Raw genomic sequence first — 14,199 nt, forward strand, 5'->3', positions numbered from 1 at the left:
AACACAGGGTGTCTGGAGGGAGTATCTGCAGTAACACAGGGTGTCTGGAGGGAGTATCTGCAGTAACACAGAGTGTCTGGAGGGAGTATCTGCAGTAACACAGGGTGTCTGGAGGGAGTATCTGCAGTAACATAGAGTGTCTGGAGGGAGTATCTGCAGTAACAGGGTGTCTGGAGGGAGTATCTGCAGTAACACAGAGTGTCTGGGGGGAGTATCTGCAGTAACACAGGGTGTCTGGAGGGAGTATCTGCAGTAACACAGGGTGTCTGGAGGGAGTATCTGCAGTAACACAGAGTGTCTGGAGGGAGTATCTGCAGTAACACAGGGTGTCTGGAGGGAGTATCTGCAGTAACATAGAGTGTCTGGAGGGAGTATCTGCAGTAACAGGGTGTCTGGAGGGAGTATCTGCAGTAACACAGAGTGTCTGGGGGGAGTATCTGCAGTAATACAGAGTATCTGCTTGTAACATTTATATGCACTGAAAAAAAAATATTACATTGAAAAAATAAAATAAAATGGTTGCAGCTTCCGAATGAATCTAAAATGGATGCTGTCCAGTAGGTGGGAGGGTCTGCTAGGGAGGGTGTGCAGCTGATTGGCTGGAATTTCTCTCTCTGCTGACTGTGAGGTACAGGGTCAAAGTTTACTCAATGATAAAGAATAGGGGGCGGACCGAACATCGCATGTGTTCGCCCGCGGTGGCGAACGCGAACATGCTATGCTTGCCAGGAACTATTCGCCAGCGAACCGTTCGGGACATCACTACTTCTGACATATGTACTCAGTGTTGAGAAAACACCTACCCAGCCAGAGCCAGCTTTTAACCCCTTAACACTGCAGCCAAATGTACAAGTTGTGAACGAAACAAAACGTAAACAAAACCTGGCATTTGCGCTATATGTCTGTCCAACCGTAATTCACCTCTTTCATATTAAATGCACCCCCCCTTATTATATATCATTTTATTCAGGGGAAACAGGGCTTTCATTTAATATCAAATATTTAGCTATGAAACATAATTTAATATGAAAAAAATATAAAAAAATGGGAGAAAATAAGATTTTTTAGATTTTTTTAGTTCTACATGACATTTTAACTGTCAATGTCATAATACGGTTTGCTTTTACTGCAATAAAATACACATATTTGTATTCAGCAAAGTCTTACGTGTAAAACAGTACCCCCTATGTACAGGTTTTATGGTGTTTTGGGAAGTTACAGGGTCAAATATAGCGTGTTACATTTGAAATTGAAATTCGCCAGATTGGTTACGTTGCCTTTGAGACTGTATAGTAGCCCAGGAAATAAATTTACACCCATAATGGCATACCATTTGCAATAGTAGACGACCCAAGGTATTGCAAATAAGGGATGTCCAGTCTTTTTTAGTAGCCAGTTGGTCACAAACACTGGCCTAATATTTGTGTTCAGCGAAGTCTCCCGAGTAAAACAGTACCCCCCATGTACAGGTTTTATGGTGTCTTGGAAAGTTATAGGGTTAAATATAGTGCTAGCAAATTAAATTCCCTATACTTTCGGCATGGGTGGTCAGGCAGGTCCCGCTAATTGTAATTAATTAGGATACCTAATTATGTAAAATTATTACATAAATATATGTGTAGAATTAATATATGTATATATATACATATGTGTATATATACGTATATATATATATATTTTTTTAAATATTTTTATTTATATATAGGTATATATATAGTGATATATACGTATATATTTATGTATATAGATATATATATTATTTCGTTCTACGTGTATTTTGATATAAATATATATATATTAATATCACAATACAGTTAGAACAAAATAAAACACATCTATATATTTTTTAATATTTTATTTTTAATTATTTTTTTATTTTATTTTTTTACGTATTTACATATTTTTTTTTATATTATTTATAAATATATATATAACAATAATTATATATATATTTAATCAGTATCAGTCTACGTGTAATTTGATATTAATATATATATATAATTATATACATATTAATATTAAAATACACCTAGACGGTGTATGTGTATGTGTGTATATGTGTATATATATACTTAGATCATATATATGATCTAAGTATATATTTTTTTTTTTTTTACACTTTTAACTTAATTTTATTTTATTTCTAGCCAGCAGGGGGACCAACTGTCATTACAGTTAGTCCCCCTGCTGGCAATACAGAAGCCGGCTATACCGGCCATGTGATTGTGAGGTCCTCGCAAGGACCTCACTCTCACATGACCGGGAGGGACCGGAGGAGGAAGATCTGCCGCGGGGGGCTCCCTGGGAGTCCCCCCAACCGCGATCGCCGGCGTGGGACTGCCGGCGACCGGGTAAGTTACTAAAAACCGGAGGGCGTACTATTACGCCCTGCGGCGTTTAGAGCCGCTTTTAAAAGGACGTAATAGTACGCCCTCCGGTCATAAGGGGTTAAGTGGCTCTTAAACTTGTGAGTGTTCTAATTATCGCATTTACTCAGCATACTTAAATATACTACACTATGATGTTTTTTATATTCATTTATTGTGATTAGAAAGATATCTCCCTATTATCTGCATGGTATTTTAACTGTGAATATTATTATAATGTTAGCTTTTACTGCAATTAAACTCACATACTTGTATACTATGATGTCCCACCCTTACAACAAAACCACCCGTCCCATGGTGTTTTGGAAAGTTACAGTGTCAAATAAAGAGCTTGCCCTTTTCAGTTTTTAAACTGAAATTTGCCAGATTGGTTTTCTGGGTCCATGTTGCCTTTGATACTATATGGCATGAAACTTAACCCCATCACGGCATACCACTTGCAAAAGTAGACAACCCAGGGTATTCAAAATGGGGTATGTCCAGTCTTTTTTAGAAGCCACTTAGTCACAAACCCTGGCCAAAATTAGTGTTCATATTTGTTTTTGGGATTTTTCACACACAAACTACAATTTCACCAACAATATCATCATCATTATATCTTTTACTGATCTAAAACATTTATATTTGTATTCAACAATGTCTCATGAGTATAACAGTACACCTATGTTTAGGTTTTATGGGTTTTTGGAAAGTTACAGGGTCAAATATAGACCTAATCAGTTCAGGTATTGTGATTAGTAAGATAATAGTAAGATATCTCCCTACTATCAGATCCTTAATTGTCTAAATAAATGAAATACTGATTCAACTGATAATACCTGACAAGACTTAACTCAATGCCCACTAGTGAAACCCATATTTATTAAAGAACATTTACTAATCAAATTTTTGGGGACTCCTGTTTATTTCTCAATGCATAAAGAGGACATTTATGCATTGAGACAGGGACAGGAGTCCCTAAAAGTTTGTTTAGTGACTGCTCTTACATAAACGTGGGCTCAGTCTACTAAGCTGTGCACCACCGGCCAACATAATGCAGAGGAGGAGGAACGGCGGCGGAGGGAGAAGCAGCGATGTGGGACTGACTGAAGGAGTTTTCATTCCTTCAGCAACCGGGGATTGGGAGGGAGAGGGGACCTGCAGTGCCAGGAAAACGGATTGTTTTCCTGGCACTGGAGTTTCCCTTTAAATCGAAGCACGAACTAGTAGCTAAGAGAATCTAATAAGTGTATTTAAACCACGAAGAGCAATAGCAATAATAAACACTGCATGGAATACCTGGTACCCAAGGTCACAAACAAGCCGGGCCTTACATGAACACAAACATTATCTATGTCAAATATGACACCAGGGTCTGGTATACAAAACAGTAACAAGGTAATCATGGTCAAATGTAAACAAGGTATCATACACAGGGAATACTGGGAAAAAATCTAAGTCAATAGCTAGCCAGGCCAATAAACAAAAAAAATCAAACAAGAACAAAGTAACAAGCTTAGGGATTCTGAGACCATGAAAGGGCACTGAACAACTGCTAAAGTCATTTGCCTGAGGCATTTAATAGATAGTAGGGATGTGCATGGGGAATTTTTCGGTTTGGTTTGGCATTCCGACACTTCGGAACTTCGGCAATTTCAGAACTTCGGCAATTCAGCTATTCAGACATTCGGAAGTATCTGAATGTCCGAATTATTCGTCAGAATTGACATTCAGAGCGAAACGAATTGCACATGTCTACTTGATAGCCATGCCCCTAAAAAAGTAAGTGGGTATGGCAGTAGTTACATAGTTACATAGGCTGAAATGAGACACAAGTCCATCAAGTTCAGCCTTTCTCACATCTGTTTTTGCTGTTGATCCAAGAGAAGGCACACAAAAAAACTATTTGAAGCATTTCCAATTTTGCAAACTAGGTAAAACATATTTCTTTACCACAGAATGGCAGTCAGATTTATCCTTGGATGAAGAAGTTATTGACATTAATTATTATGTTATTGCAAGGGGCATAGCTAGTGTCAGAGATGCTGGCAGAGGTGTCTGAGGGTGTTTACAGATGCATAGACTGAAACTGTGTCAAAAATGATGTAGATGTGAAAGAGTGGAGAAGGATGTATGTAATTTGGAGTGGGATATTAAAGGTGGAGACTTGGAAAATGTTGTAGTTTTTCAAATGCGAAAGACTGGCTTTTGGAGAAATACATTAGGTTGTGATGAGAGAAGAGTTATTGAGAGAAAGATTGTGTTTAAAAAAAAAAGTTACATATTTTTCTCACTTGATTTTCCTCATTGCCGTACACAACATGTGAATTGTACAAGCTTTTTGCAAAATACACAGAACCTTCATACATTAAAACTACATTATCACATTATATCTAGCATACACATATACATTATAGTGAGCAAACAAATGTAAGTGATAGCTAAACACTACAAATGTAATACAAAACTGCAAATAAAAGTCTAGATTTCCAAAAGAGGTTACCTGTCAGAAGAACATACACCTTTGTGCATGTAATGGTAGCACTAACTGAGAAACTTGTCCAGGAACGTTAAACAGAACTTAAATTGAAGCCTTGAGCTTTGATCTTCTTCAAAATATCAATATGTAAAGAATGAGGAAACTTACGACGTGTTAAATAATAAAAAGATTCCTATTGAGTCTTCTGTATTAATTAAAGGTTGCATCAACCGGTTTGGGTAGGTACGCCTTTCCTGCCTTAGGGGAGGGCATGTATATGTATGGTTTACTCATGAATGTAATTGTACAAGTTCTTAAACAAAACCTAGAATTTGAGCTATATGTTTGTTCAACACTAATTTACCTCTTTCATACTAAGTGCATCCACACTCATTGTGTATAATTTTATTCAGGAGAAATAGGGATTTCATTTCATATGAAACATAATTTAATATGAATAAAAGCTAAAAAAACAAAGTGTGAGAAATAAATGTTATTTTTCAAGTTCTTTGGCATTTTAACTGTGAATGTTTTAATACTGTTGGCTTTTACTGCAAAAATACACATATTTGTGCCACTTTACCCCCCTAACTCTAGAATGTAAGCTTGTTTGAGCAGGACCCTCGGCACTCTCTTTTCCTGTGCATCCAGCTCGTCTTCTTGCAAATATATGTCTGTTAGTCCACCTTTTGTACAGCACTACGAAATTTGTTGGCACTTTACTAATAATAATAATGCTATGATGTCCCACAAGTACAATGGTGCCCCCATAAACAGGTTTTATGGGGTTTTGGAAAGTTACAGGGTCAAATATAGGGCTTTTCCCTCTTCAGTTTGTACACACGGATATTTGCCAGGTTGGTTTGCTGGGCCTATGATGCCTTCGAGGAGCAGCCCAGGAATGAAAATTACACCCATCATGACATACCATTTGCAAAAATACACAACTCAGGGTATTAAAAATGGGGTATGTCTGGTCTTTTTTAGTAGCCACTTAGTGACAAATCAAGGCCAAAGTTAGCGTTTTTTTTTTTTTTATTTCTTTTTTTTCCCCAGGGGCCTACTCTGCCTTAGCACACAGCCAGCTGCATCCTGGGGGAATCAAGGTGGCCGACCAGCCAGCCAGCTCTTGGCGTACTCATTTCTTACAATGCACTTACCCCCTGGGGTAGGCGCAAGGCCGGCCTTAGGGGTGTGCGAGCATTACGGCCACAGGGGGCACCGTGCGACCAGCACAGCTTGCACAACTAGGACCTGCCCTACCTCAGAGTGCCCTGGTAGTGGAGAGATAGTGCCACGGCCGGCCCGATTAGAGAGGGAGCTCTACTTTGTTATTGGCAGGCCCCCAGTCTGCATGATGCGGCAGAGCGGTCAGAGAGTGCTTCAGTTCTGCACCTTTCCTGGGTGCAGATACTAAGCACTACTCTCATGAGCACGGCATTCAGAGCATTGCCGCAGGTTACCACGGCAATGCTATGATACAATCAATGCAGAGCTCGTGAGAGACGGGCTCCAGCTCTGCAAGGTACAGAACTGAAGCACTGGCAGAGACCACTGGACCACCAGGTCATTATTTCCCCCTTCCTGCTCAAAGATATGCAAAAGGGAGGGGAAGGAAGGGGGGAGTCAGCTTGAATTAATTCTAATAGGAACATTAATTAAAACCAAAGCAAAACATAAAATTGCTCTCCCACCCCCTTCTCTAAACCCCCTCCTACACACAAAACATCCCTTTCCCACCCCACACTGGGTAACCTATACAAACTCCAAAACCTATACACATATACAATCTACACACACAACATTCCCTATACACGCACTATGATGCCTACACACACACTACATAACCTACAACCATACACACTAAATCCCCTATCCCACAGCACACTGTGTTTCTTACACACACTACATCCCTATTCCCTACACTCACTACATAATCTACACCATACACACTACATCCCCTACAAACACACACTATGTTCCCACACCCATACACACTACATCGCTATCTCACATCACACTGTGTTCCTTACACACACTACATGCCTATCCCACACCACACTGTGCTCCCTACATTGACTATATAACCAACATTCATACATTACATCTCTATCTCACACCACACTGTGTTCCCTACGCACACTACAAAACCTGCATTTATACACACTACATACCCTACACACACTATGTTCCTTACACACATACACACTACATCCCCTATTTACACACACATACACTGCATCCTTATTTCACACCACACTGTTCCCTACATACACATTGTTCAATACATACACTACATAATGGACAGGAACTTTTTCAACATTCTTGTATTAGAAATACATTTGTGACCCTAATGCTAGAGTGTTCCTTCAAATAGGCTTGTTTTTTTCCCATTTACTAGCAATTCTTCTAGTGTGTGTGTGTGTGTGTGTGTGTGTGTGTGTGTGTGTGTGTGTATATATATATATATATATATACACACACACACACACACTAGAAGAATTGCTAGTAAATGGGAAAAAAACAAACCTATTTGAAGGAACAGTCTAGCATTAGGGTCACAAATGTATTTCTAATACAAGAATGTTGAAAAAGTTCCTGTCCATTATGTAGTGTTTGTATATATTATGTGAAACGGGGGGGGAGGCTGCACTCACCTGAACATGCATAAATGGGGTTCTGCTGGGGGCCAAATTATGCAATACATACAATACACAAGATCCAGCACACTCACCTATCAACTAAACAGCATATATATATATATATATATAGCATTTTTTTAAAAGACTAGATCAGTTGCTTTCGGGGATCTGAGTGCTGTAGGGATAGCAGTGAGCACTTCCTGTCAGAAAACTGAAGCTCCTGTACCGCAGTCCGCTCTGCTCCACTCGACCACGCTACACCGAGTGACTGCAGGTCACTCGATTATTGCTCCCCCCGAGACAGTATCCCCTAATGCAGCCGCGTGTTCTGCCTTATGGACGTGCTGGCCACGTCACATTATCGGCAATATTGGTATCAATAGTCGGCGATACGATATTTGCCAAAATCCAGAATATCGGCCGATAATCGGTCTATCTTTAATGCAAACCACAATACCGATCCGAGTGCTTTTTGGATATTATAGGCACTGGGATCAGGGCTATCTGGGGATATGACTTTTGAAGGGGTTCCATGTATTTTGGGGGTACTTTTGGGGTGTTTTTTTCTGTACCTGGAGATAATTGAGTTTGTACAGTTCCTGACTTAATTATCTCTCAGGTACAGGGGAGGAGTTTACTGTGTGTATAAATTGAGAGTGCTTGTCTGCATTAAAGAGATCTACTCCCAGCATTAAGTCTCGACTAATGTGTGGGGGTAATGATATAACAGCTATTTTCTCTGTAGGAGAGCTTTGACCACTGGAGGCTGGATCCAGGACCCTGGTCCATGGTGGGAAGTAACAGCGAGACCCCAGCCAAACTGCAGCGGCTAGGGGCTGAAGTTCTGATGGTGCTCCGGCGATAGCAAGGAAGCGTGTTTGGTGGAGGTACCCAGTCCGGGTACCAGGCTGTCCGCCACAGTGGTTTTCTCGAATAGAGTTATTTATCCAACTTTCAGGATAGTAATTTTTTTCCGGTCCTGAAAGAGGGAATTATAAAATGTTATAAATGGTCACTTAATTAAAATTGGATCAATAGTAAAAAAAACAACTAAATGATCACCCTGCCTGACGTGCCAAACTTAGATTCCTCAAAAATTTCTTAGAGTGTGCCCTGTACAGTTCCTGTATACGTGTCACTTAGGTGGACTGACCTGGAGAAGTGCCCGACCTTGTGGAAGTGGTGTCCGGACACAGCCGGAAAAAGCCTGTGCTGCCACAAGCCTAGACTTGTGGGGGGTGGGGGGAGGAACAAAACAAAAAAATATTTTTAAATCTTTACAATCTTCATCTGGGAGAACGTGTCCCTCCCCAAGTGCCGAGGCTGACGGGACACTTTTGATGTGTTCATGAGGATGTCATAAAGACATCCAGCAAGCCTGCTGGGCACAAGCTTACACAGTATCATCACAGAGGCTGATGGTACACTAAGGATGTCATCCAGCCACAGCAGGCAGGCTGGCTGGCTGGCTGGCAGCCCAGTAGCTGGCGGAACACTGAGGATGTCATAAATGCACAGCATGCCAGCCGGTCAGGAAGCCTGCCTGCCTTCTGCATTGCTGCCACAATCCTGGAGGGAAAAAAAGAAAAGAAATTTAAAAAAAAAAAGAGAAAAATAAACACTTTTCAGCCTCCCCCTGCAGCCGTGAGAACTTGCCCCTTCCCAAGCGGGGACATTATAGGGACAGACCCACACAGGGACATCGCTGAGGCTGACAGAACACTGTCACCGAGCCCCTGCAGCTGGCCAGCCAGACAGCAAGTCCGCCTGCCTGCCAACCCACCGTGAGGAAAAGCCTGTGCAGGGGACTCGGTGACATCGCTGAGGCTGACAGAACACTGTTACCGAGCCCCGTGTGCTGGCCAGCCAGGAAGCAAGTCCGCCTGCCTGCCAGCCCACCGTGAGAAAGAGCCTGTGCAGGGGACTCCGTGCTATCTTCCAACTTGGAAACAGCAAACTCTGGCAACCATGCCTGCATGGCAGAGGGCAGTGCGGGCTATGATCTTTCTCCAGCCTCCCTGCCTCGGGATGACCAGACTTAAGCCACCTCAGCCGCTCGCCCCCTTCTGCCCGGGCCTCAAGTCACCTCTGTCACTTGCTCCCTTCTGCATGGGCCTTAAGCTCCCTCCGCCACTCACCTCCTTCTCCCCAGGCCTTAAGTCCCCTCTCCCCGGGCCTCGAAAGGTGGGGAAGCCTAGCTCATTGGCCTCAGGAGCATAGAGGCCTCTCCCTCCCATTCTCCCTCCCTCTTGCCCTCTCGACTAAAGTCCCATAAAAGTCCTTTAAGCTCTTTTCTCTCTCACTCTCTCTCTCTCCATCGCTACAGGGATCACGGGGTGCCGGTCAGATCCCCTCCACCCCCAAAAGAGGGGAGAAGAGAGCAACAGTCCCGCTTTGTGCCTCAGCCCAACCAACTCAGTCCTAAGAGCCAATCCTTTTCCCGAATTTATGGATCTGACCTGCTGACTTCCCTTACCTACATTGTTCTAACACGCCAGAGGCTGTTCACCTTGGAGACCTACTGCGGATATGGGAACGGCCCGTGCCTGATTTGCACCTTATCCCATGGATTTTCAAGGGCTGGCGAGAGCTCACCAGACGTTCCAGAACAGCGATGCTTTCCAAGATGATGGCCCCTCTCTCGGGGCGAACCCATTCCAGGGTACCCTGCCCTTCACAAAGAAAAGAGATCTCTCCCCGGGGCTCCCGCCAGCTTCTCCTGGATCGGTCATGTTACCGCACTGGACGTCCATGAGGGCGTCCGTCTCCACTGCTCCGGGTCTGGGGATCTGAACCCGACTGTCTTTCGATCAGTCGAGAGTAATGGTGACAATCATCCGTCCCTTCCAAACTGCGCTCGCCTATCTCTAAGGATTGACTGACCCATGTTCAATTGCTGTTTACCTTGCAGTTTTCCACTTCGGCCTTCATAGTTCTCGTTTGAAAATTTTCTACTACCACCAAAATCTGCATCTGCGGTGGCTCCACTTGGGCTTCAGCATTGGCCGGCCTGGGCCTCTTGTACTCTCTCTTTAAAGTGAGATTTCCAGTTTTGAGTCAAATTAAACCACAGGGTCCACTCCTGGTGGTACCCTTCCATAAATTCCTTTAAGTTTCAGCTTTGCAACCATACTCCCCCCGGAACCCAAAAACCCAAAGACTTTGGTTTCCCAGAAGAAATGCCCCCAGCTGTTCCTCTTAATCATTGCCCCAGTGACGAAAACAAAAAAAAATAGTACTGGAGTCCTTTACATTATTCCTAGCTGAAGTATTCAGACGGCAGGCCTGCTTTAAACACTCTAATTTTTTTAAAGTACCAGTTTTGGGCTTTCATGACACTCAGTCAAGAGCATCACGGGGGCCATGAGAGGCTGTGGCTAGGAAAGGCAGTAGCTCGCCTCGCGGCAGACCACCAGCTCAATCCCAAGATCCAACTATTACCTTTTTAACTGCAGCAACTTTATTATACGCTATTGGAACGGGAATTACCATGACTGCTGGCACAAGACTTGCCCTCCAATAGATCCTCATTAAAGAATTTAAAGTGTACTTATTCCAATTACAGGGTCTCAAAAGAGTCCTGTATTGTTATTTTTCATCACTACTTATCTGTGTCGGGAGTGGGTAATTTGCACACCTGTTGCCTTCCTTGGATGTGGTAGCCATTCTCAAGCTCCCTCTCCAGAATCGATTCCTAATTCCCTGTAACCCGTGGTCACTATGGTAGGTGCAGAAAGTACCATCAAGTTGATAGAGCAGCCATTCGAATGTGTTGTCGCTGTCACGGGGACGTGCGATTGGCCAGAGATTATCTAGCGGCCGGGAGATACCCCCCAGATGGGTTTTGGTCTGATAAATGCATGCATCCCTGGGGGTCATCGCTTATCGGCATATATTAGCTCTCAACTGGGTTAATTGAGAATTAATCCAGGAGATAAATAACTCATAAGGGATGTGGAAGCTCAAGCTAGTCAACAGAGACAAGGGGGATGGGGGGCAAGGCAAAAACTCAGACTCAGACACAGAGCCAGCCGCGTGGGAGGGGGAGGACAGGGGGCCGGACCAAGAGAGTAAGCCCCTAACTCCCACAAGCCACAGCAAGCAAAAGCCACCCTCCTGCACCTGAAAGGTAAGAAACTGAAGGGTGGCTAAAATTGTGACCTGTATGTGTGTGTTTTGGGTGTATGAATATAGTTTTGTATCTGTATGTGTGTCTGTATCTGAATGACTGTGTATCTGCATGTCTGTCAGTGTTTGTATTGTGTGTCTGTACATCTATATGTGTGTCAGTTTGTGTATCTGTGTATCTGCATGTGTCTCGGTGTATGTATTAGTGTGTCTGTGCATCTGTGTGTGTATCAGTGAGTCACCTTTCACTTTTGAAGTTTGCAGCCACACTTCATATATTTTTGCTGTAAGCAGTGAATAAAGGATCAGGTTTGATTACTTTTCCCTGACCAGGAGTCTGCCGACGAGGAAAACAACTGAAAGAAGGATTATCTGCAGACCTGTAACCACATTATATCCCTAGGTGGGGGTCATTCTGCTCAAGCGCAAAAGTCAGAGCTGCACCTAAGCTTCGAAAAAGTGACATACTTGGCGCTACACCACCCCTCTGTTTCTCCATTCTCCCCTTCTGGACAAGAGAGACCCTGGATTCAGTGATTGAACTGCCTCTTGAACTGTACCAGTAAACTACTAGTGCTGAATTCCCCCTCTGGTTTTACTTCATTTGTGTGTGTATCTGCATGTGTGTCAGTGTATGTTTCTGTGTGTCTGTACATCTGTATGTGTCAGTGTGTATCTACATGTGTGTCTGTATCTGTGTGTCTATGTGTCTGTGTGACAACGTTTGTATCTCTGTGTCTGTACATCTGTATGTGGGTCAGTGTGTATATCTCTATATCTGCTTGTATGTCAGTGTATGTATCGGTGTATCTGTATGTGTGTCAGTGTGTGTGCATTAGTGTCTGTGCAACTGTATGTATGTGAGTGTTTGCGTCTGTGTATCTGCATGTGTGGCATTGTATCTTTGTGCCTGTATATCTGTGTCAGTGTGTCTGTATCTGTATGTGTGTCAGTGTTTGATAAACATGCTGACACACATGCAGATGCATGGACACACTGATACACATGCAAATAGACAGATACAAACACTGACATGCATACAGATACAGACATACAGATACAAACACTGACAACTACAGGTACACACTGGCACACATACATATGTACAGACACACAGATACAAACATTCCCACACATGCAGATACACAGACACAGAGATATGGACACACACTGACACACATGCAGATTCATAGACATGCAGATACAATCACTGACACACATACAGATACACACTTAGACAATGTATACACACACTAGCATACTACTAAACACATACACTCAAAGTATACAGAGAGCCAGTATACAGAGGAGATAAGAATAATAAGAGGGGTTTAACCCCTTAAGGACCAAACTTCTGGAATAAAAGGGAATGCTGACATGTCACACATGTCATGTGTCCTTAAGGGGTTAAAAAGTATGAAATAAAAAAATGGGGTAAGGAGACAGGTGAAGACGCATTTTTTGGGGCATTGGGGAGGCGGCAAAAGGCATCTTCGCCTTTGTAGCCAAAAATCCTTTCACCGGCCCTAACAACATCCACACACTGACACGGTATACACATAATGACACACTGCCACAAACAAACAGAATACATATTCAGATTTGATATACACATAATACTACAGCCACAGTGAAACAGAATACACACTTACACATACTACTATCACACAAGGCTACACATACACACTGATACACACTGCTACAAAGTAAGAAATAGAACACAGTGTAATTAGCATTTTAGCAATTTAGAGAACTTTCCTCTTCACAATTCTGTACAGCAGGGGGCTCTGCTCGAAGTGAAGAACAGGAGGGAGTGCGCTGAGCAATCTCCACCTGCTGGTCACCCCGACCCCAGATTTAGCGCCTCTGAACCGGTACGCTCTATGGATACTGTGTCATTGTGGGTACCTATTTACCATGGTGCTACTTTCCCACCAGCACTGAGAGGGTAAACTGTCCACATTCAGCACGTTCTGTGTTAATGCGTCTGTGTACCTGTGATCTATATTGACAGGTTAATAAGGTGTTTTAGTGAGTGTAAGAAGTGGAAGTGTATAACAGCTTTAGAGAGACTGCAATTAGCTGATAGTTTTTCACAAGGTTTTATGTTCCACAAGACTTTGCAAGTTGTATGGCACTGGTTTCCATGGTGTCAATTCCATAGCGTGCTTTTAGTAAGTTCTATTGTACTTGTATGGCTGGGGCGGAATGCTGAAAGTCAAGGTCAGTTAATTCAATTATTTTTCTTTCATTTTATCTGGATACTGGCAGTAAAAATCAACATTTGCTGTTATTTACTCCTCTGTCATGTAAAAGATGTCAATACATTTTAGCTATTTTTTTCCTTTGCCAAATATTTGAATTTAGTTAAAACCTCATCACTGATTTCCTCTTCTTTTGGGCAGGGGTGCAATATTTTAACCTAGCATTGATTTACTGTTTGGACTTGCTGCAATTTCGCACACATGACTTGTTAGGGAAACAGGAGAAAATGTATCAAGACAATTCAGGTGCTATTGTGGGGCAAATCTGAAAAGGAACAATCACCATGGAAACAAATAGAACAGAATGAATCTCAACATGT

The 14,199-nt window shown here is 42.6% G+C and overlaps 1 protein-coding gene across 3 annotated transcripts in view; it reads right to left on the reverse strand.

Moving 5' to 3' along the window:
- Positions 1 to 14,199, reverse strand: part of PIGZ (phosphatidylinositol glycan anchor biosynthesis class Z) — a 50,105-nt gene that overhangs the window by 35,199 nt on the left and 707 nt on the right. Inside the window, exon 1 of one of the 3 annotated variants that reach the window (XM_063441067.1) lies at positions 4,870 to 4,924. The exons of 1 other annotated variant lie outside the window; for it this stretch is intronic. The gene's annotated coding sequence lies outside the window, so the exon portion shown is untranslated. Of the gene's footprint in view, positions 1 to 3,665; positions 3,745 to 4,869; positions 4,925 to 14,199 lie in introns of those variants that run through there. One more of the 3 variants, XM_063441068.1, reaches the window with a different exon arrangement.

This window comes from Pelobates fuscus, chromosome 2 (genome assembly GCF_036172605.1).
Source record: "Pelobates fuscus isolate aPelFus1 chromosome 2, aPelFus1.pri, whole genome shotgun sequence".
NCBI lineage: Eukaryota > Metazoa > Chordata > Amphibia > Anura > Pelobatidae > Pelobates > Pelobates fuscus.